Raw genomic sequence first — 20,147 nt, 5'->3', positions numbered from 1 at the left:
CACGACAAACAAATGACTCTGCACTGCCTGTGCCCACCCTTCCACAGGATTGTCCGTGCAGTCCACCAAGAACAGCTGGCTGAAGACCTGCCCCTGACTGTGGTTACCGTCCCGTAAAAAACAAAGGGCGGTACACTGAGGCTCTTCTCCAAATGCTAAGCAAAGACGTAAACGCTGGGAGAAGCAGCCAGCAGCGGATAATCATTTACTTCAGCCCTGACCTTTGTGTTGGAGGTAACTAGAATGATTAAGCAGCTGCTGGCTGAGGAGATGTTGAAACTGAAATTCTCTAGGCCTGACTCAAGGCTTTCCAACCTTCTCCGCGCGCTCCTCTCAACCTGGTCAGGAGAGCGGGGTGCCTGTCATAACAAACGGGGAAATCCTCATCTCAGGCCTGCCCTGAAACGCTACACCGGGCCAGTGTTTTCCTTTGTCACTGGAGGTTTGTTTACTTGCTGGGCAATGAGAAGGCTGCACGCCTGTACTTGAACCCTGTGGAAGGAAAGCGTTAGGAATCAAATAACACTAGATGAGAGGAAGCCAAGGCCAAAGGCAGGGGCAGAGCCTAATCCCAGAAAGCAGCTGCAGCTGTGCTCCTAGGCTGTCATTATTGTCTTACTGGAACCCTTGAAATCTTGTTTGCTTCCTATTTGGACTTGTGTAAGTGTGCTGCCCTAGCATAATAATGTCACTGTGAGGTGAGCTGGCCTCCTTTTTACATGGTTGTTTTTCATTTGGGCTTTTCCCATTCTCAGCACTACATAGCTCTGCAAATATCTTCTGTTTTCTTTTTCTTTTCTTTGTTTTTTTGTTTTGTCTTCTGACCTCAGCCATGAGACCCCCCCTACTAACCCCACCTCCTGCTTACCCCTCAGCTTCCTGTGAGAAACCAGAGACTTAAAGATGTTCAAGTTCATGATGGTGCTTAATTCAGATGGACTGTTTCTCTTAAATGAACAATCCTTTGAGACCAATGCAGGGGAAAAAGGAAGTGAAACTAGGGTAGTCTAAATTAAGTGTAGTGAAAGCTGAGATTTGCACAGTCATGCAGAAGGCTCAGTTCTGCATGTGTTCAGACACTGGAAGCCAAATTCTCACCCCTGACTGCACTGTGCACCTCTCTTTCTGCTGGCATGGGGAGACACGCGGCCTTTGCCTTCACAGGATGCAGGGACACAAGAGATTCCCAAGAGATGGAGTCTCCAGCCCTAGAGAGCAAGAGGGGGGTGGTGTTACCACAGGAAGCAATTAGGATGAGGGTCTGAGTGGGAAGAATTCATGGTAACAGGGAGAAAGCGAAGGAGGAAGGAGAGAGCCAGCAGGATGCTGAACACACTGTCCAGGGAGGCCTGGGGAATCCTGGGTATGTCTCAAGCCCCTACTTCTTTTCCATTGCTCTATCTATCTATCTATCTATCTATCTATCTATCTATCTATCTAATATATTATATATAATATATAAATATGTCTTTATGTAAATATATATAATATATATAATTTTTATATATAGGAACCAGATTATATTTAGATTTTGCCTTACTAAAAATTCATTTTAAGAAAATCAAAGATCAGAATAAAACCAAACGAAAATTCTACTATCCTTCCCCTCATACACTTCGTCTTTTGCTCAATGAAGAGAAGAGCTGAGCTGAATTGCCGCCACCTGCTTACAGCAGTATCCTGCACACAGAAGATGCCCTGCAGAAGCCTGTGTGACTGGCTACTTTAAGTATGAAAAAGTATTGTTCCTGCCATTATCGTACCTTGACTGTCTTCAAGGAGCTGATTTGAACATACGAAGTAGGTAGGGTGGTAAATAAAGCTCCAGCCACATTCTGCTTTTCTCCATTACCTCACACAAGTAGGTGGAGCAAGCAGTACGCTGGGGCAGGTGGTGGAGCTAAGGGCAGACCCAAACAGACAGTTAAACCGCCTCACAGAAAGAAATGGCTGAGCTTATGATAAGTACACTGCATGGACAGGTGCTCCATAATGGGGGGGGGCATTAGAAAAAAAAAAACTACACACACACACTATATTCGAATCTAGGCAGAGGATGACCACGCTGTCCTATCCAATCCCTTAGCAGTGACTGACCTACAACCCTAGGAGAACATTCTGTCCTGGCCCTTTGAGATCTCTCCTCTTTGCCTCTTCATCACCAGCTCCGTCTGCCTTCAGGGTCAGGTGTGCCTGCCCCATCAATAACTTGCCCATGCTGACTCCTTGGACCGTCCTGTTCATCTGGGTTGCAGGCATGCTCACAACCAACTCTGAGTGCTTCCACTCTAGGATTTAAGAAGCCTTTTACCTCTATAACCATTCAAGGTTCCCAAAGCCAATTACTTTCAGTTAAATGAAAATCTCATAAGCGTGTTGAACAATATTTCACTCCGGTTAACACAATACTTGACCCTTATAGCGTGAAAAAAAAGAAATGCAATGTTAGCTGACGTCATCATGAGTCCCGCTGTGCTGCTCTGTAAGGGGTCCCGAAAGATTCAAAATCACCTGGATTCTCTCTGCATCTATAGAAGGTGTTTTGATGATTCATCCTGACTAGTGGCAGGAAGGAGACAACTTTTAGCGGGAAGATTTTAGACAGACCAATTAATTCCCTGATGTCGCAAGCTATTTCTATTATGTTTACTTCCTGTGCCCCACCAGAAGCCAGGCCAAGTGCAGTTTCTAATTGCTTAATGCCACTTAATTCTAGGGAGTACAGTTACCTCCCCTGAACCAGTTTGGCAACTTTATCCTAAATCTATCATGGTACGTAATCTCATTCTGAGATATTCACTTTCTACTCCCCTTGGAGCTGCTTAAACCATGAGTTTAAGAGGCATGTATGACGTGGATCCAGCTTGGTTTCTGGAATAGAGATCAGCGGGCCTTCTGTGGGTGGGGGCATCCTCAGAATTGGTTTGTAAGGGAGATGCTGCTAGGCCCATGTTGCTTGGGATTGTACCCACACCAGAGGGCAGCCATGTAAGGAAAAGGGCATGGTTCAGCAGGTAAGGGAGCTGCCACCAAGTCTGATGACTTAGATTCCATTCTGCAAACCCACAAGGCAGGAGGACAGAACTGCCTCTTAAAATGTGTGTGTGTGTGCGCGTGCATGTGTGTATGTGTCTAAGATGTGTTTGGAGGGCTGCTATTTGGTGGCTACGTCTCTGCTATGAGGAGACCTCAACAACAGAGCAGAAATGCCCCTTTGTATGGAGAGAGGCCCTGTGTTCGGCAGCCAAGAGCGCACTACCTACCATCAAGACATGCTTTAAACTCAGGGATGATTTCCCAGATAATGCCTCCGTCTAGCCGACATCTCCCCCGAGATTTTGCAATTAACTTTGTTTTGGTTCCACGCTCTCGTATCAGCCTTCTGACTCTCATTTAGTCACCGCAGGCACCTCAATACCCAGAAGAGGTGCCCTGGATTACCAGAAATAAGTAGCGTAGTTACCAGAATGGTGAAGCCTAAAACTGTGGAGGAATAAGATCTGTTTTACAGCCAACAAATCAGCTTTCTGTAAGCATAATTCAGTCGTTCAGTCTAGCAAGTTCCACGTATAGACGGGGAAAACAGAGCTTCTTTATCAGAAAGCCAGGAGCCAGACTCTAAATCACCGTTTCCTCCAACCCTGCCATTCCTCAGTTTCCTCACTTAAAAAGCTATGGGAAATGAGTGCCTGCTTTTGTAGGGCTGTTGTGAAGATTGATGGTGTTTATGGACCTGTGTGTGTATGAAATGATTCAACCTATGGAAAGTGCTTGGAAGAATGCCTGTTATTCAGAGTGACCCACTAGGCAGTGGGCACTTACATGGAACAGCCTGCCCTACTGGCAGCTTCTCTCTTTCCTTGATTTCATTGCACAGCCTTCAGGGGAGTTCCTGTGGCCCCTCCGTTCTGAAGATAACTTTACATGAAAGCTACAGTCGGAGCGGCTTCATAAGCAAAGGACCTACGTAGGGTTTTCATTTCTTTAGTACTCGACCACTGCCTTCTTGAAGTGGTTAATTTTCCAGCAGGTCCCTCGCTTTCATTTTGCACTGAGCCCTGCCATGATTTGGATCAGTGTCCACCTAGCGACCTTTCCGTGAGAAGGCTTGTCCCTGGACTAGAGCACTATTGTGATGTAGTGGAACCTTTGGGAAGTCTTATGGGGTAGGAGGCCCGTGCTCATAGGACCCCGTGGAAGGCTGCAGGTCTTTTCCTTTCTCTCACTCTACAGTGAGTTCCCCCCTTGCCACAGACTGCCAACTAGTCCTGAACTGAAAACTTCCAAAAGTGTGTGCCAAAGTCAACCTCTCCTCCTTGTAAGTTGATTACCTGGGAAGTTTTGTGATATGAACGGAAGCTGACTAACCACCCCACAGCTTATGTAGCTTCTGCTACCTACAAGTGACCAAGGTAACTTTCCTCTCGGGTGGTCCTCTCTTCCGTGTTATGGAAACAGTGGCGAGAGGCGTAGACCTCTTAGACCTGGAGACACATTTCCAAGCTAAAGAAAATGAAGTCCTCTCTCAGGGATCTTGGGAGACTTACAGAAAACCAAAGGAAATACATATACCTTCTTGCCTTTAAAAAAAAAAAAAAGATTGTTTATTATTTGGTTGTTTTTGTTTTAGTTTTGAGACAGGGTCTCTCTAGATAGCCCTGGATTTTGCTGGAACTCACTGTGTAAACCAGGCTGGCCTGGAACACGAAAGAGCCGCCCACCTCTGCCTCCCTAGTACTAGGATTAAAGAGTACCGTTCATCTTTATCTCCACTCCCACCTCCTAAATAATGAACTCTCTCAGTAAGTCCTTGGGAGATGCTTGTAGTCGGCCTGGCCTTCAGAGCAGGGAATTGTTCTATAACTGTAGCTACTGCAAGGGACCGAACGGCAGAAGGGCCTTCAGTTGGCCCCTCGTGAGGGAGACTGTTGCAGGGTTAGAGGGAAGCAGAGGCCAGCATTCATCATGGGTGATGGCTAGGGAGCAACGGCTCTAGTTCCCAGGAGTTCCCTCACCTGGTGCTGAGCCAGGAAACTCTCCATCCATCTGAACCTCCCCGTGAGACGTCCATCCGCAAGAGCTCTGCTCCGCTGGGAGGAACGGTAGTTAACTGTCCACTAAATCCTGTCATGGGAGTTAAAGGCAGAATGGTTTGCGTCAGATTTCATAAATCATCCTTCCTTTGAGTTTCCAAGACGGAGTAGCCCAAAGAAACGAGGATTCTGCCAGTCTAGGGCCACGTGTCACTCATACATGTCAGGGTACTTGGTTCATACGTTGAGGCTGACTTTGGTGCTGGGAACCTTGATATCACTGCTCCATTTCCAGGCTAGCCCCTGCCCTTCCTATGGTCGGATGGTCCATTATCCATGATTCTAAAATGGCCATGCGATTTTTCTGTGGTTACCCACAGAATGGTTATATGGGCCAACTCTCTGAAACGCTACATACCCCAGCTTTCTACAACTTGGCGTCTTTGATTAAATCAGCTCATTTCATTCTGGTTTTAGAATATAGAACTGCAGCGAGTCTTGTTTCTAAGAAGGGACAGTGCCATCCTGTTGCAGGAGCCAGGGAAATAGAATTCAAGGCTACAGAGAAAACAAGGACTAGAAAAATGTGTGTTTATTGCCAGCTCTCCCCACAGCCACTTACATAAGGGCTCAAGTTGAGACAGGCTGTCCCACCCAGGTCCAGGATGAAAGTTAAACTCTTGGGGAACAACGACAGGAACAAGGACAGGAACAACGTGGGAACCACAGGGTTCTGGCCCGTGACGTCCAGGAAGGAAAATCAAGTGGTGTGTGGCGATTAGTCTTTTCACAATGATGCGGTGGTTTCCTGGGGTGTTTGGAAGCACTCAGGAGGTGGCACAGTCTCCAAGAGGGAGAAAGACTCTGAGAACAAGATATGAATAGTTCCTTGTTTTCCATTTTTAAGACAGAACAATGCACGCTCAGCTGTGTGTGAGCCTAAAAGCAGAGTCAAAAGTTCAGGTGTCTTCTGGCCTTTCAGATCCATCCTGACTGGCAACAGCAGCACAAATAAACACTGTATCCAAATCTGGAACAGCTTAAAAGTTTGAGAGAAACCATGTACATTTCGTCCAATTGATTTTTGCAGAAATAAAGAAATACACTAAATCCTCTTTTCATAAAACACACAAAAACTAACTCGTCGGGAGAAAAAAAAATGTAAACCCCACAGACAGATTATGTTTGGAGGTCCAATGGGGACAGCTCGCTTCCCCCACATGTTAGTGGGAAGCAGATGTGACTACAACGTGGTAAAGGCAAACAAAGACTGGCAACACAGCCGTGAAGCAAGCCAAGCTGTTCTTCACAGCCTTCCTCTGAGGGAGACGCTGTGGCCTCCTTTGTGTGTGCTGTTCCCAGCTTTACACGAGAATCCAAAAAAACATTTTCCATATGTTTTCATTTAACATCTGGTTAAACCATGGGCCCCAGCCTTCCTGTTCCTTCCTCAACAGCCCATATGAGTAACTGTCCACTGACTTTTCTGTCTGCCCATCTACATAGGCGTGCATTGTTGCTGTTTTTTTTTTTTTTTTTCTAAAGCTAGACACACCTAACTCTTAGCATCTGTCATCACAATTAAGTTTCTTCTTGTTGCTTCCGGATGATGAGTTGGAACTAGCATAGCTCTATGCATAAGCCATATCATTTCTAGCCAGCATTCTACTGATGGGGTTGTGTCTGTCCCGCTCATTAGCTGTCTGCTCACCTCTCCAAAGTCCCTCCTCCTCCTCCTCCTCCTCCTCTAGTCCTTTCTTTTTCCCCCTCTGTTGCCAAAAACACTAAGCTCTGGTCAGAGAGATGGCTCCGTGGGTAAAGGCACTTGTGGCCAAGCCTGAAGATCTGAGTTCGATCCCTGGAACCCACACTGTGAGAGCAGTAAATGGTCTTCTGACTTACACAAGCATGCCGAAGCATGCGGGTCTTATTTCCCCACACACAAATGAGTAGATGTAGATACTTTTAAAGAAACATATCAGGTTTGTCTATTAGAGGTGTTCTACACTTCTGATTTATGGTTGCTATATAGACTGCCTATACCACACACTCTCTGGTGTTCCCAAGGTTACCCTGAGTCTGTGTGCGTTGGGGCCATGATTCATTCCAACTAAGATGGAGTCCAAAAAATGAGAGAGGAAGCAGAACTGTAAGATTCCCTATTGCAGATGACTCTGGGATATGTCTCACCTGGGCTATTTCTCACCCGCTTTCCACTTATTGCCCTCCAAAACCACCACGGACAGGGCGGATTCTCATGCTAATCATTTATGGTCTTTAGTTTGTCTTTCAGATTCTTGAAAAAAGAAAAAAGGAAAATTAATACCAAAAGTTACTCAGGACTCACAACTGGAAAAAAAGCACATCTTGAATCAATGAAAACCTCAAATGGAAACATATTTGTTTGTGTGACCAAAGGATGGCAGACAGGGAGATGCTAAAACATGCTCCCACACTCCCCTTTTCACTCCTGCCTCCTGCCATCTTCCCAGACCTCTGAGAGGTGAGGATGTGTGCACCAGCAAAGCTTAGGTCCCCATAGCCTGTGACTTAAGCAGAAACATGTCTCCACTTGCTCCCCCCCCGTCTCTACCCCCACCCCCGAGAACTGAAAGAGTCCCTAAGGAATGATGCTGATTGGCCCACTGTGACGAGTGTGTAAGCGATATGACTCTCCTCCACCCCAACCCCAGTGACAAGGGCAGTAGGGCCTATTCAAGTTTAATTAAACATCTGAGAAAAAAGGGGACCTGTGAAGACCACCCAGTCACAACAGAAGATGACCCCCGCCTCAGATCTTCTCCCCTGTCCTCTTTCCCTTGAGCGGTACCACAAGATATATGTGATCTGGATCTCACGTTCACCCACAAAGATAACAGTGACAATCCCTATTCCACCATCCTGGGAAAGATCAAAGACAGGAGTTTGCCCAGTGGTCTTACCAATGTCAAATGTCATCAATAACTACAGGTAATATTTGGAGTTTTCAGAAAAACCATAGACTTGGAGAGTTAGAAAAGTAGGGAAATCTAGATAATTTCCTACCTCTAAAAAAAGGGGGGGTGGGGAGATTGCAGGAGTTCAAAAGTCAACAGGTTGTTCATTGGGTGAGAAAGAACAAGAAAACACCTAAGATTCTCTTGGTCAGTGGTTCTCAACCTTCCTAATGCTGTGACCCTTTAATACAGCTCCTCTTGTTGTGTTGACCCACAACCATAAAATTATCTTCATTGCTATTTCACAACTGTAATTTTGCTACTGTTATGAACTGTAAATGTGTTTTTCAAAGGTCTTGGGTGATCCTTGTGAAAGGGTCTTTTGACCCCCAAAAACGGTCATGACCCACAGGTTGAGACCCTCTAGGTAATGTGGTGTAACGAGCCCGTAGTCACCCCAGCCTGAGGCCACAGGTTCCCTCCTTCAATCCTGTACAGTGTTGGCTTCTCCTCACTCCCACTAACTGGTTTAATGGCCAGTGGGCTTTCAAGTCCAGGGTTCCATTGAGGTGTTCCGTGCCAGTCACCCAGTACGAAGTGAACACATACCTATAAAGGGCTGGAAATTCTCAGTCCTTAGAAACTAGCAGTCTTCCCTTGATCCTCATCTCATCAACATATGTGACTCTCCGTCTCTGTGTTTGTCAGCATTATCATTCCTTCCCTCCGTGTCTTAATCAGTTTCCCATGGGCTTAAATGTAACCATCTAGAATATCTTTAGAATAATTTTCCAGGTCACGGAGAATTAGAGAGAGAAAGACAGGCAGAAATACACAGAGAGAACGAGAGAGAGAGAGGATAGACAGAGTCAGGGATAGAGAAAAACAGAGAGTTTTGTCTATTGTCTTTCTCCATCCCTGTGGTAGGAACAATAATGCCCACTACCACCCCCAAAAGTTCTCAGCCCCCGATCCCTGGAATGTCTGAATATAGTGTTACATAATTACATACCAGAGAAGTTAAGGCCACTCTTAAAATGACTCAGATTGGGAGAGTACTCTTCATCGCCTGGGAGAGGGCAATACAATCAGGAGGGGACAGAACAGAAGTCAGAGTGACACACCTCATGAGAACTTACCCCAACATTGCAAGCTTTGAAGATGGAGGGAGGAGGCCAAGAGCCAGGAAATGCAGGCTGTGTCTAAAAGATGGAAAAGGCAAGAGAATAGTTTTTCTGCTAGAATTCCCAGAAAGGAGCCCAGCTTTGACTTTAGCCCAGTGAAACCTACATTGGACTTGTAATCCACAGACTACAAATTTGCATTGGCTGAGCCAATAAACGTGTGTGCTGGCAGGCGAGAGGGGTTGTTGTTACGACCACAATAGGAGGTGACTACACTTCCTGTTTCTTTCATATGTGTGGTGGAATGTTAGGTTCTTGATTCCAAAGACTGGGCTCTGGAGAAACAGCAGCATGGACAAGAACAGATCCGAATCTTTTGTCCCTTTACTCTGTGTTTTGCATGTATCAGTTTTTGTCCCTGCAGAATAAGACCCCTTTACAAAACAATCCTCAAAGCCTCTCTCCCTTGAGTTCTGAAATGCAATGCTCTCTCCCTTTTCTTACTGGTACTAAATGTTCTGACAGAACTGGCTGACCTTGAGCTGTTGGCTCACCACTCAGAACAGAGCCCTGGATAGGAACGAAGGGTCCACCGGACAACAGGTGCCTCGTGGCCTGCCCACAAAGAGCTTGGGAATGGAAGGAGAGAGGCAGACCCAGGAGGCACATAGGTGCTCTTTCTTTTCAGAAAGCCACAGATTGAGACCCTTCCAGTGTCACATAAGGAGCACTGGGGGAGCCAAGCTGCTAGAGAATTATACACCCTGAGTGGCCAGGACTTGTGTTAGTCTCAGAGGAGAAACAGGCTCTGTCTGGGCTCCGAGGAACTCTCAAAGAGAAGAAAAGCCTGGAGTGCTATGGGCATAGCCAGTACAACAGGTTGATAAAGTTTTGTATGTCCTCAGATCCCGGGGCATAAAGAAACCACATCACCGGGTTCTTAAAACATTTCCAAGACAAAGAGTCAAAGACTGAATGAGCTCCTGAAGGCCCTCCTGATTTTGTGCCTTATTGTCTTCCCAAAGTAGTGGAGATATCACAGATGCTCAATGAGCCTGATGCTAGAATTTGTGGACAAGTAAATAAATAGGCATTGCCATGGTTTGGCTGCTGGGTGTCTCCTAAAGGCCTATGCATTGAAAGCTTTGTCCCCAGCACGGTACGACTGGGAGGAAGAGGAACATTTAAGAGGTGGGACCTGGAAGGAGGTCCTTAGATCATTTGTCCCTATGAGTTAATAATTACATCTGGTGTTTGGTATAGCAAACAAAAGCTAACATGCTTCACTGTTTTCCGAGTAGGACACATTCATAACTCAACATGAGTTTAAGGAAGATAAGTGGGAACTCAATCTACAGAGCGGATCCAAAGAGGCAGAGAGGAGTGAGCAAATAGAAGCTTCAGGCACAAAGATTCAGCGGGGATGTGGGGCAGTGTAAACTGAGGAGAGTCAACGTACCCCTTCAGCTGGGAGCATTTCATTTCCCTTCATACAAACATCTAGGAGATGAATCTACGCCTCGAGAATAAAAACAGCACAAGAACTCAGCACACAGAGAGCAAAACCTTTCAGGCAGCACCAAGGCATCTCTAACCCACACTGTGCCGCCAATGGGAATGGCCGGTGATGAACAGCCGCGTGATTATTCTCCCCATAATCAAAGCTGAGTCTTAGTTTAAGCCCTTCCTTCCTTAGACTCAACAACCCTGATTGCCCCCGACTGCTTTCAGAGGCCCACTCTCCAAGTCTATTTCTATGCTTTTTCTTCTGATTCCTTTCCAACGTCTCTCTCCCTCAATTCAACTGAGAGTGGGATTTGCTCCAGTCACACACATCTGACAGGCTTGCTTTGCCTCTAGAGCAAAGTTTCTCAATCTGTGGGTCGCGACCCCCCAGAAGGCAAATGACCCTTTCCCAGGGGTCATCTAAGACCATCAGAAAACACAGATATTTACATTATGATTCACAACGGTAGCAAAATTACAGTTAATGAAGTAGCAGTGAAGATAATTTTATGGTCGAGGGTCGCGGCAACCTGAGGAACTGTGTTAAAGGGTCGCAGCGTTAGGAAGGGTGGGAACCGCTGCTCTACAGACCCACAAGGAACACAGTGCTGCCGCAAGAGGGGACCTCCTCTCCCAGGATCTCCTCATTCCAGTTTATTTTCCAGGTCCAGGGAGCCCAGGATGCAGAGAGCACTTGCCTAGAAGAATCTCACAGAAATCAATGGGAAGTCACACCCACACACACAGAGTGTCCAGCCTTAGACCCCAAGGGCACTCTCTCTCCTCTTCCTCTTCATCCTCCTCTTCCAGGGTCCCTTGCTCGGCCTCGGCCAAAGTCCTTGCCAGCAGGGACAGAAAGGTAATTGATGGCCTTAAGGGATATCAAAGTGCGATTGAGCAAAACCACAGTTCAACAGCCAGGCAGGTGCTTCCTGCCGCGGGGAGGGAGAGAAGCGGCTTTGGAAAGCCCTAAATAATCCTGGACAGGGATGTCAACTTGACAAATGACTCCAGAGAAATAGCCCCGTTGTTCTCCCGCGTGTGATTCATCCAAAGCCACCCTGGATTGGGGGAGGGGGGGGCTGGGCCTTCCCTGAATCTTGCCATTGGTCACCAGGATGGATTCCAAAGCACTCGTATTGGTCCTCTCGGCCTCCGTCCTTTTGACCCTGTTTTCCGGTGGTTTTGTCTAGTGAATCCCAGAGCTGTGTCCTGTTCGGTTTGAGCTGCATTCGCTGTGAGAATGGGAGACACAGGGGAAAGCCCTTTCGGAGCCCCCAAAGCTGCACCCCTCCACTGCCACATTGACGGCAGGTCCCGGCGCTCCTCAGCTGCGTGGCAACAAAGACTCCGCACACCTCACGTCAGAGTTCCCTTTGTCTCTCTCGCTCCAATGCTTCCCCAATCGCATGACTGTTTTAGTACTTTTTCAGCCACTGAAATGGGAAACAGAAGGGTCATGGTAGCCAGCTTTTCGTACAGGTTTCTGAGTCCTCAGCCAAATGCTTCCAGGCCTCTCTCGAAACAAAAATGTCAGCACTCCGTTCCCCTCAGCACAGAATGTCCGGTTCAGAGGAATCTGCTGGGGCTGGCTGTGGAGGGACAGTATGGAGAACCCAAGGGCTCGATCGTTATGTGGCACGCCCAGCAGCGGGAGCCGACCACAGCACCCAGGAAAAGTCTGTGACCTTTTCAGTTAGTAAGTAGGCTGTGGTCACGCTTGTCTGATGACAAAGACGTGGACAGCCAGGGGACAAGTGTGTGTGGTCCGGTGGCCTAGACAGCACCAACACAACACCGCCCGGCTTTGTGCCATCTTTCTTAAAGTCTCCAGGAGGTTCCAGCCGCCAGGCGATGACACACGCGTGAAGGCAGGGGCTCGGGGTATTCTGCCGTGTTCTGTTTTCCTTGCTACCGGAAGGCCATCCACCAGGCTCACAGGCATAGTCCCTGCACCTGATGAGGCTGCAGGTCTGAACGTACATCCTGGGAGCACACGGACGGTTCAGCCTATGTCCCTAAAGCCACCATCTGACTAATTCTTTCATCCTGGTTTGTGCGCTCTGGGTGATAACGCTCTCCGTGTCCATCAACGGCAGCTTTGTTAATGTGAACAGAAAGCAAGGTGAATTCACTTGAAAGCGACATCATCTGGGTCTCACCCTGCGCTCCCTGTCACCAGAGTTGAAAATGGTTGCACCTTGAGATTGAAAAACTTAATGAAATTGTCTTTATTACTATTGTTTTATTATTATTATTATTAATTGAGAGACATCTGGCAGCTGAAATTAAGGGTCACAAAAGTTTTGCAAGTTACATCTATCTGTTTGCTTCCCTCTGGGAATCCCCTTTGGTTCTTACACAGGGATCATCAGGGCCCAGCTATGGAGGCTCTGAGCTGAGGCAAAGTCAGCAGCAAGACCGACCTGGCCTGTACATTTCCCTGACTTTCTGCAAGGTGTCTAATTACTCTTGCCCCTTGGCTGGGCGGGGCTTAGGCACGACTGACACGAGGCAGCTTTGTTTGAGCTCTGGATTCTTGCCAGACTCTAGTATCCCCTGAGAAATGGACAGGCCTTCCGACTGCAGAGATAAAGAAGAAGGAAGGCAGACAGATAGACGAGATGCTCTCACCCCGAGACAGCAACGCCTGCACGCGTGTGCGCTCTCCTACACACACGGCACGCCTTTCAGCGTTTGACGCTGAAAGCAACAGACCCTGAAACACGGCCTCCTGAAAGCACACAGACCCAGTTTTGACTCTGATCGGCCACCTGTTAGCCCGTGAGCCCGCATGAGCCGAGTAGCCTTCCGAACCATAAATTTCTTGTTTATAAAGCGGAAAACAGAAAGGGCCAAATCGTAGCGTTGCTGAAGGGATAGAGCACATGACACAGTGAGCACTTTTAGCAGGGCCTGGCTGATCCAATAGCCCGGTCGATGACGGATAACACCGCAACGATCACAATAGAAGTTCACCCAGCCCCTGAGGCCTCCATAGAAAGTTGGAGTCGATTCCACTTGGAGCTTTCCACAGAGTTCACCACCAGACAGAACTGTAACGTAGGCTACAGACGACTATCACTATCTGCTGTCACGGTGACTTTCAAGAAGGAGGCGATCTGCAATTTGGGGTTCAAGGGGGAACTAGCAGTTTATCTTCTTACGTTAAAGAACGGGATAGAGAGGCCCAGAGACTGAGGCCCTGACTGAGACTCCATCCAGCTACTTCTCTGTATAGTCAAGATCAGACACAGTTTTCACAGTCTTGGTCTCGGGATCCTTTCACTTATCCGCTCATTGTTTGGAAGGCATTTAAATAAGTTGGTTCTTTGAAGAGCCAAAGAACAAAGAAAGGCAGCTTTGCATGGTGTTTGATTTTAAGCAGTGCCCACAGAGAACATCAAAGAGAAGCCTCTGCTTGGAGAGTCTCTGCACGCTTCCCATCCTCCATGGAATGTAGCTCAAACTGTACTGTATGAATCTGGGTACAAGAGGGCAGCCAACCTAAGATGTGCTTAGCACTGAAGCAGGCCGTGTACCCTGAGAGCCCGGTCCTCAGGGGAGCAGGTACAGTTTTTGTTCCAGGAGGTATAAAAAACTTCCTAAGAAAGAATAGACAGGTTCATTGCCTTCAGAATGAGCTCATGGTTCTCAGACACCCCTTTACACAGCCGCAAAAGGGGTGGAACAGGAGAGAACTGAGCATGCATTTCTATGGAACTCACAGTTTCTTAGTTCCATGGAACTAAGCTTGCTAAAACGAGCCCAGCCTTGGCCAGCACTTTGAGGTGTGGCTTTGCCAGGCCTGCAGCTACAGAAGCTAAGCATGGCATTTGTAGTTTAGCAGTCATCCGTCATGTCCGCTCCATGAACACAAGGATCTGCCATTGGTTTGCTCTTGCCGTGCCCAAGTGCAGAACAACACCCAGACATAACAGCCGCTACACAGCTATTGAACCTTTTCCAACAATTTAGTGCATAAGTTGAAGCAAATTATTTTTCTTTCTTGTACCAGCTTTCCCCATTCTTGAAAAGAATATAGAATCTGGGGATTGTCATCTTTTAAAATTTTTTTGCAGTTTACTTACGTTATATCACAATTGTAGCTCCTCCCCTAGTCCACTGAAAGGGGGAATCCTCCTCCTGTACCATCTGACCCTAGCCTATCAAGTCTCATCAAGACTGCCTGGATCCTCTTCCTCTATGGGCTGGCAAGGCTGCCTCATGGGGTGGGGGAAGGAAACAGGGCAGGGGGATGATCAAAGAGCAGGCAACAGAGTCCATGTCTGAGTCAGCCTGTGATCCCCTTACTAGGAAACCCACATGGAGACTGAGCTGCTTATGGGTTATAACTGAGCAGGGATTTTAGGTCCTCTCCATGCATGGTTGGTACATTGGTCTCTGCAGGACCCCTGGACCCAGAATTTTTGGCATTGTTGGTCTCCTTGTAGAGCTCCTGTGACCTCCAGGGCCTTCTGTTCCCTCCTTCTTCCACGGGACTCCTTGAGCTCTGCCCAAAGTTTGGCTATGAGTCTCAGCATCTGCTTTGATTACCTACTGGGTAGAATCTTTCAGAGAACACCTATGGCAGGCTCTTGTCCTGTTCCCTCTCTTTTACCAGTTCCAGTGTCTATCCTGTTTGCCCTTCTGATTGAGAATTAAGTATCCTCCCTAGGATCCTTCTTGTTGTTTAGCTTCTTTAGGTCTATGAATTTAGTATGGTTATTCTATATTATATATTTAATATCCACTTATAAGTGTGTATATACTTTGAGTATCTTTCTGCTTCAGGGTTACCTCACTCAGGATGATCTTCTCTAGTTCTATCCAATGGCTTACAAATTTCATGATTTCCTTGTTTTTAATAGCTGAGTAGTATCCTATTGTGTAAATGTATCACAATTTCTGTATCCATTCTTCAGTTGAGGGACATCTAGGTTGTTTCCAGATTCTGGCTATTACGAATAAAGCTGCTATGAACATAGATGAGCAAATGTCCTTATTGAATGGTGGGGCATCTTTTGGGTATATGCCCAAGAAGTGGTATAGTTGGGTCTTGAGGTAGAGCTATTCCCAAAGTTCTGAGACAGCGCCAGATTGATTTCCAAAGTGGTTGTCAAGTTTGCACTCCCAGCAGCAATGGAGGAGGGTTCCCCTTTCTCCACATGCTCTCCAGCATGTGTTGTCCCTTGAATTTTTGATCTTAGCGGTTCTGATGGGTATAAGATGGAAACTCAGAGTTGACCTCAACATAAAACCAGACATACTAAATTTGTTAGAAGAACAAGTGAGGACGAGTCTTGAACTAATTGGCACAGGAGACAACTTCCTGAACAACACAAATCACTCAGGCTCTAAGATCAACAATTAATAACTGGGATCTCATGAAACCGAAAAGCTTCTGTAAAGCAACAGACACTCTCATCAGAACAAAATGACAGCCTACAGGCTAGGAAAAGATCTTCACCAACCCAACATCTGACAGAGAGCTAATATCCAGAATATATAAAGAACTCAAGAAATTAAACACCAACAAGCCAAATAATCCAATTAAAAATGGGATACAGAGCTAAACAGAGAATTCTCAACAGTGGAGAAACACTTACAGAAATGCTCATTGTCCTTAGTCTTCAGGGAAATGCAAATCAAAAAAACTTAGAAATTCCATCTTACACCCATTAGAATGGAGACTGTTAGAAATTATGAGTTTCACAACTACCCTGCCTTTTTATACTCTCATGACAAACTGGCAGACACTCTGCCACTAACAGATACACCTTAAGTGGCCTTCTGAGAAAAAGCATAGAGAGATTTTTGGTGCCTGTTGTTTGTTTCTTCACTAGATCTGTTTTCTGAAGATCAGTTATGGGGCTGGAGAGACGGCTCAGCAGCTGAGAGCACTGGCTGCTCTTCCAGAGAACCTAGGTTCTGTCCCCAACACCATCATGGTGGCCCACACCTCCTGGAACCCCAGCTCCCAGGAGATTTGAATCCCTGGGCATCCCTGTGCTTGTGCACACGCCCATACAGGGACAGATAGAAAGACACATACACATGATTTAAAATAAAATAGCAGTTTTTAAAAGAAAAGAGCAGTTTGTAAGATGGTTTTATTTGTTGTTTTACTTGAAGTTGACTGTGGTGTCCAGACTCACCTATAATACCAAAACAGCATGTCCTACTGGACCCTTTTTCTGGCTGAGCCCTTTCCCACAAGACAGACATTGCAACCTCATAAAGAGCCCACTGAACCTCCAGCAGCCAGCCCTTTGTGGAAAAAGGCCAAAGAACTTCCCAGATGGTAAGCTGGCCTGCCAATGTCTTCAGGCTGTGACTTATGCTATCCCTAAAGCTCACACTGCATCACAATAAAGCCTTCTGGCTAAGGCCCCTCCCAAAACACCAGCTCAATTAAAAACCACATATGCATGGCCTGATTTCCATCCAAAAAATCCGAAAAACCACAAGCAGTAACATAGGTGAAGAGCTTCTAAGTATATTCATGAACTTACTGAGTCTCAATATATAAGGAATCAAGGCCTCTGGTATCACATTTATCTTGCCAAAGTGAGCAATTAGAAAAGTAAAAGCATTAAGGATCTAGAAATAAAATCCAGCCCTTGTCACCTGGATCTTCTTCTTGAGTGCCACACCCAGCTGAAATTCAGTTAAACCAATACTTTCTAGGTTAAATGGTGTGGACCTTTATGATAAGCTTTGGGGAGGCTGAGACAGAAAGATTGCATGTTCAAGGCCTGCCTTGGCTTTCAAATGAATTCAAGGCCAGTCTGAGCAATATAGTAAAACCCTGTCTCCAGAGTAAAAAATTTAAAATAAAAGGCAAAGCAAAATGTTCCCACTAGTGCAACAGTGGTATGACTGGCGTGGAGGTTACCAACTGCTTTCTGATTGAGGAATTGAGGCCTGCTCCACAGGAGGAAATTCATGCTGATATTGATATTGTTATTAAAACCTAGTGACTGGGGAGGTCATAGGCCCTGGGTCAAATTGCCAAGTAAATATTTATACTTATACCCATAGTTCAGGTTGCTCTCAGCTTTGGTCAGAAAAAAACTTCTGTTTGCGGTGGGTAACAGGTATCCATCCATACAGACTCAAGTGCTGAGACTGACTACTGTGAGTTTAGCCCTAAATGGGACGTCTGCATTCCACACTCAGGGAACACAGAAGTCCTGAAACATAAAGAACGGAAGAGGCCAAGAATGTGAAGGAACATTATGAAACACTGTCTATCCGACATGACATGAGCATTAAACTCACAGACGCTGTGCTCCTCGCACAGACCAGTACCAGACTTCAGCACAAGGATACGTGGAACTCATGGGTGGCCCCTGGGACTTGCGAGCCCTTAATGTCTGCAGGGGGAAGAAGGAGAAATCACATTCATCAGTAAAGCAGTTCCAGTAAGTTGCTCTTTCGCAAGTAAATAACCCTTGACACATACTCATGTAAGCACACATATACACACCAAAGCCAAAAATAGGAGGAAGACTTGCTGGGGAGAAGTGGCTCATTGTGGTGGGGAGGGGATAAGAGAGATAAAGGAGGGAACATAATGAAAGGATATTATATAAGACCATGAAAGAATAAGTAATTTTAAGGGAGACTTAGAGATTGAAAATATAACCCGTTAGTAAAGTGTTTGCCTAGCTTGCATAAAGCCCTAAGTTCAAGGCTCAGCATTGAAGAAAAGGGTTAATTATTGAGAAGTCAGTCATTTGCACATCCTCTTTCTGAACATTGAACTGGCCTGGAATGTCTCATTTGTATTTTTTTTTCTCTTTTTGGTTTTGTGAGACAGGGTTTCTCTGTGTAGCCCTGGCTGTCCTGGACTCACCTTGTAGAATGGGCTGACCTCAAACTCACAGAGATCCACCAGCCTCTGCCTTTCCGATGCTGGGAATAAATGTGTGTGCCACCACATCTGGCTGTCTTACTTGTATTTCACATAGAACAAGCAACAGCTTAGGTTTTGCTGAAAGATCTCAGAGAGACTTGAGTTCAGATTCTGACAGTATGACTTTGAACAAATTACCTATGTAACCTGAACATCAGTTTCTTTCTCTGCCCAATAAGGGCAAAGAAAGAAGTGCTATTTAAAAGTTATAGAAAGATGCTGAGACTTATGGCCAACCTTTGGGCAGAGTGCATGGAATCTTATGAAAGAAGTGGGAAATAGTAAGATCTGGAGAGGACAGTCGCTCCACAAGGAGAGCAACAGAACCAAAAAATCTGGGCACAGGGGTCTTTTCTGAGGCTGATACTCCAACCATGGACCCTTCATGGAGATAACCTAGAACCCCTGCACAGATGTAGCCCATGGCAGTTCAGTGTCCAAGTGGGTTCCATAGTAATGGGAAGAGGGACTGCCTCTGACATGAACTGATTGGCCTGCTCTTTGATCACCTCCCCCTGAGGGGGAGCAGCCTTACCAGGCCACAGAGGAAGACAATGCAGCCACTCCTGATAAGACCTGATAGACTAGGATCAGAAGGAAGGAGAGGAAGACCTCCCCTATCAGTGGACTTGGGGATGGACATGTGTGGAGAAGGGGGAGTAAGGGTGGGATTAGGAGGGTAAGAGGGAAGGGGTCTATGGAGGGATACAAAGTGAATAAAGTGTAATTAATAAAAATTAAAATTAAAAAATACTTTTAAAAAGTTATAGAGAGCACCTGCCAACCCCCTGTAACGTCAATGATGCTTTGTAAAGCTCATGTCATTAGGAAGAAGTGTTGCTCTAACCCTGACCATGACCTTCCCTCTTCAGAAAACACACTCTCAACTTGAACCAACTCTTGGCTTCTTCTCCCAATAATGTTAGCACATATAAAACTTTATATTTCCTAGCCTCATCAGAACAGCTTTTCAGTAGGAAAATCTGCAGAAACCAAATTTGCTATAGTCTTTTGTCCACAGCTTTCAATGGTCCAAACTAAACATTCCTATTTAAAACAGGGTTCTCTTTCCCAACAACTTAGGACACAGATGGGTGGACACACACACACACACACACACACACACATCTTGCTTACCTCAGCAATTCATTTCTCATTTTGGTTTGGGACACAGCCAGTTGGTAAAAGGTTTCAGCAAGTGTTTACTGCCTCTTTGTTCTCAGGCATTTCTGGGGCCTCCTGGCAGCTCTGCTGGTCTGCGGCAAGCAGCGAAGCCTTCCAAGGTTGCAAAGTCCAGACAGATCCCAGGTTCTGACCACTGCCTCGGGCTGACAGAGAACAGCTGGAAGCCTTTCCTCTCCTAACCTAAGCTCATGCCCAGATCTCTAGGCAAACTGGAGGCAGGAGCTGAGTCTCTGGCCTGAGGAGTTGGCTGTACTGGAGTTATTTAGCAGTCCTTGCATTCTCTCTTCTGGGCCCCCAACTTGGGACTTTACTTGATATTTGCCTCTCAGCTCTCCCAACCTGCATCAAGAGATCAGGTTGGGCTCCTGTGTATGTGCCTATCATATCTGGTTTTCAACAGTGACCCACATATTCTAACTTCCAGGGACCTCTTTCTAAATAC

General features: G+C 46.3%; 1 long non-coding RNA gene across 1 annotated transcript; it reads right to left on the bottom strand.

Moving 5' to 3' along the window:
• Nucleotides 1-5,629: 5,629 nt before the first annotated feature.
• LOC132656638 (uncharacterized) lies at nt 5,630-19,730 on the bottom strand. Its single transcript, XR_009594356.1, has 5 exons — nt 19,658-19,730; nt 17,884-17,978; nt 9,109-9,171; nt 7,224-7,329; nt 5,630-5,897 (listed from the first exon to the last, which is right to left on the bottom strand). It is a non-coding gene; the product is annotated as an uncharacterized LOC132656638 (long non-coding RNA).
• Between the last annotated feature and the right edge of the window lie 417 nt (nt 19,731-20,147).

This window comes from Meriones unguiculatus, chromosome 9 (assembly GCF_030254825.1).
Source record: "Meriones unguiculatus strain TT.TT164.6M chromosome 9, Bangor_MerUng_6.1, whole genome shotgun sequence".
Lineage (NCBI taxonomy): Eukaryota > Metazoa > Chordata > Mammalia > Rodentia > Muridae > Meriones > Meriones unguiculatus.
This window is presented reverse-complemented; position numbering and strand designations above follow the sequence as displayed.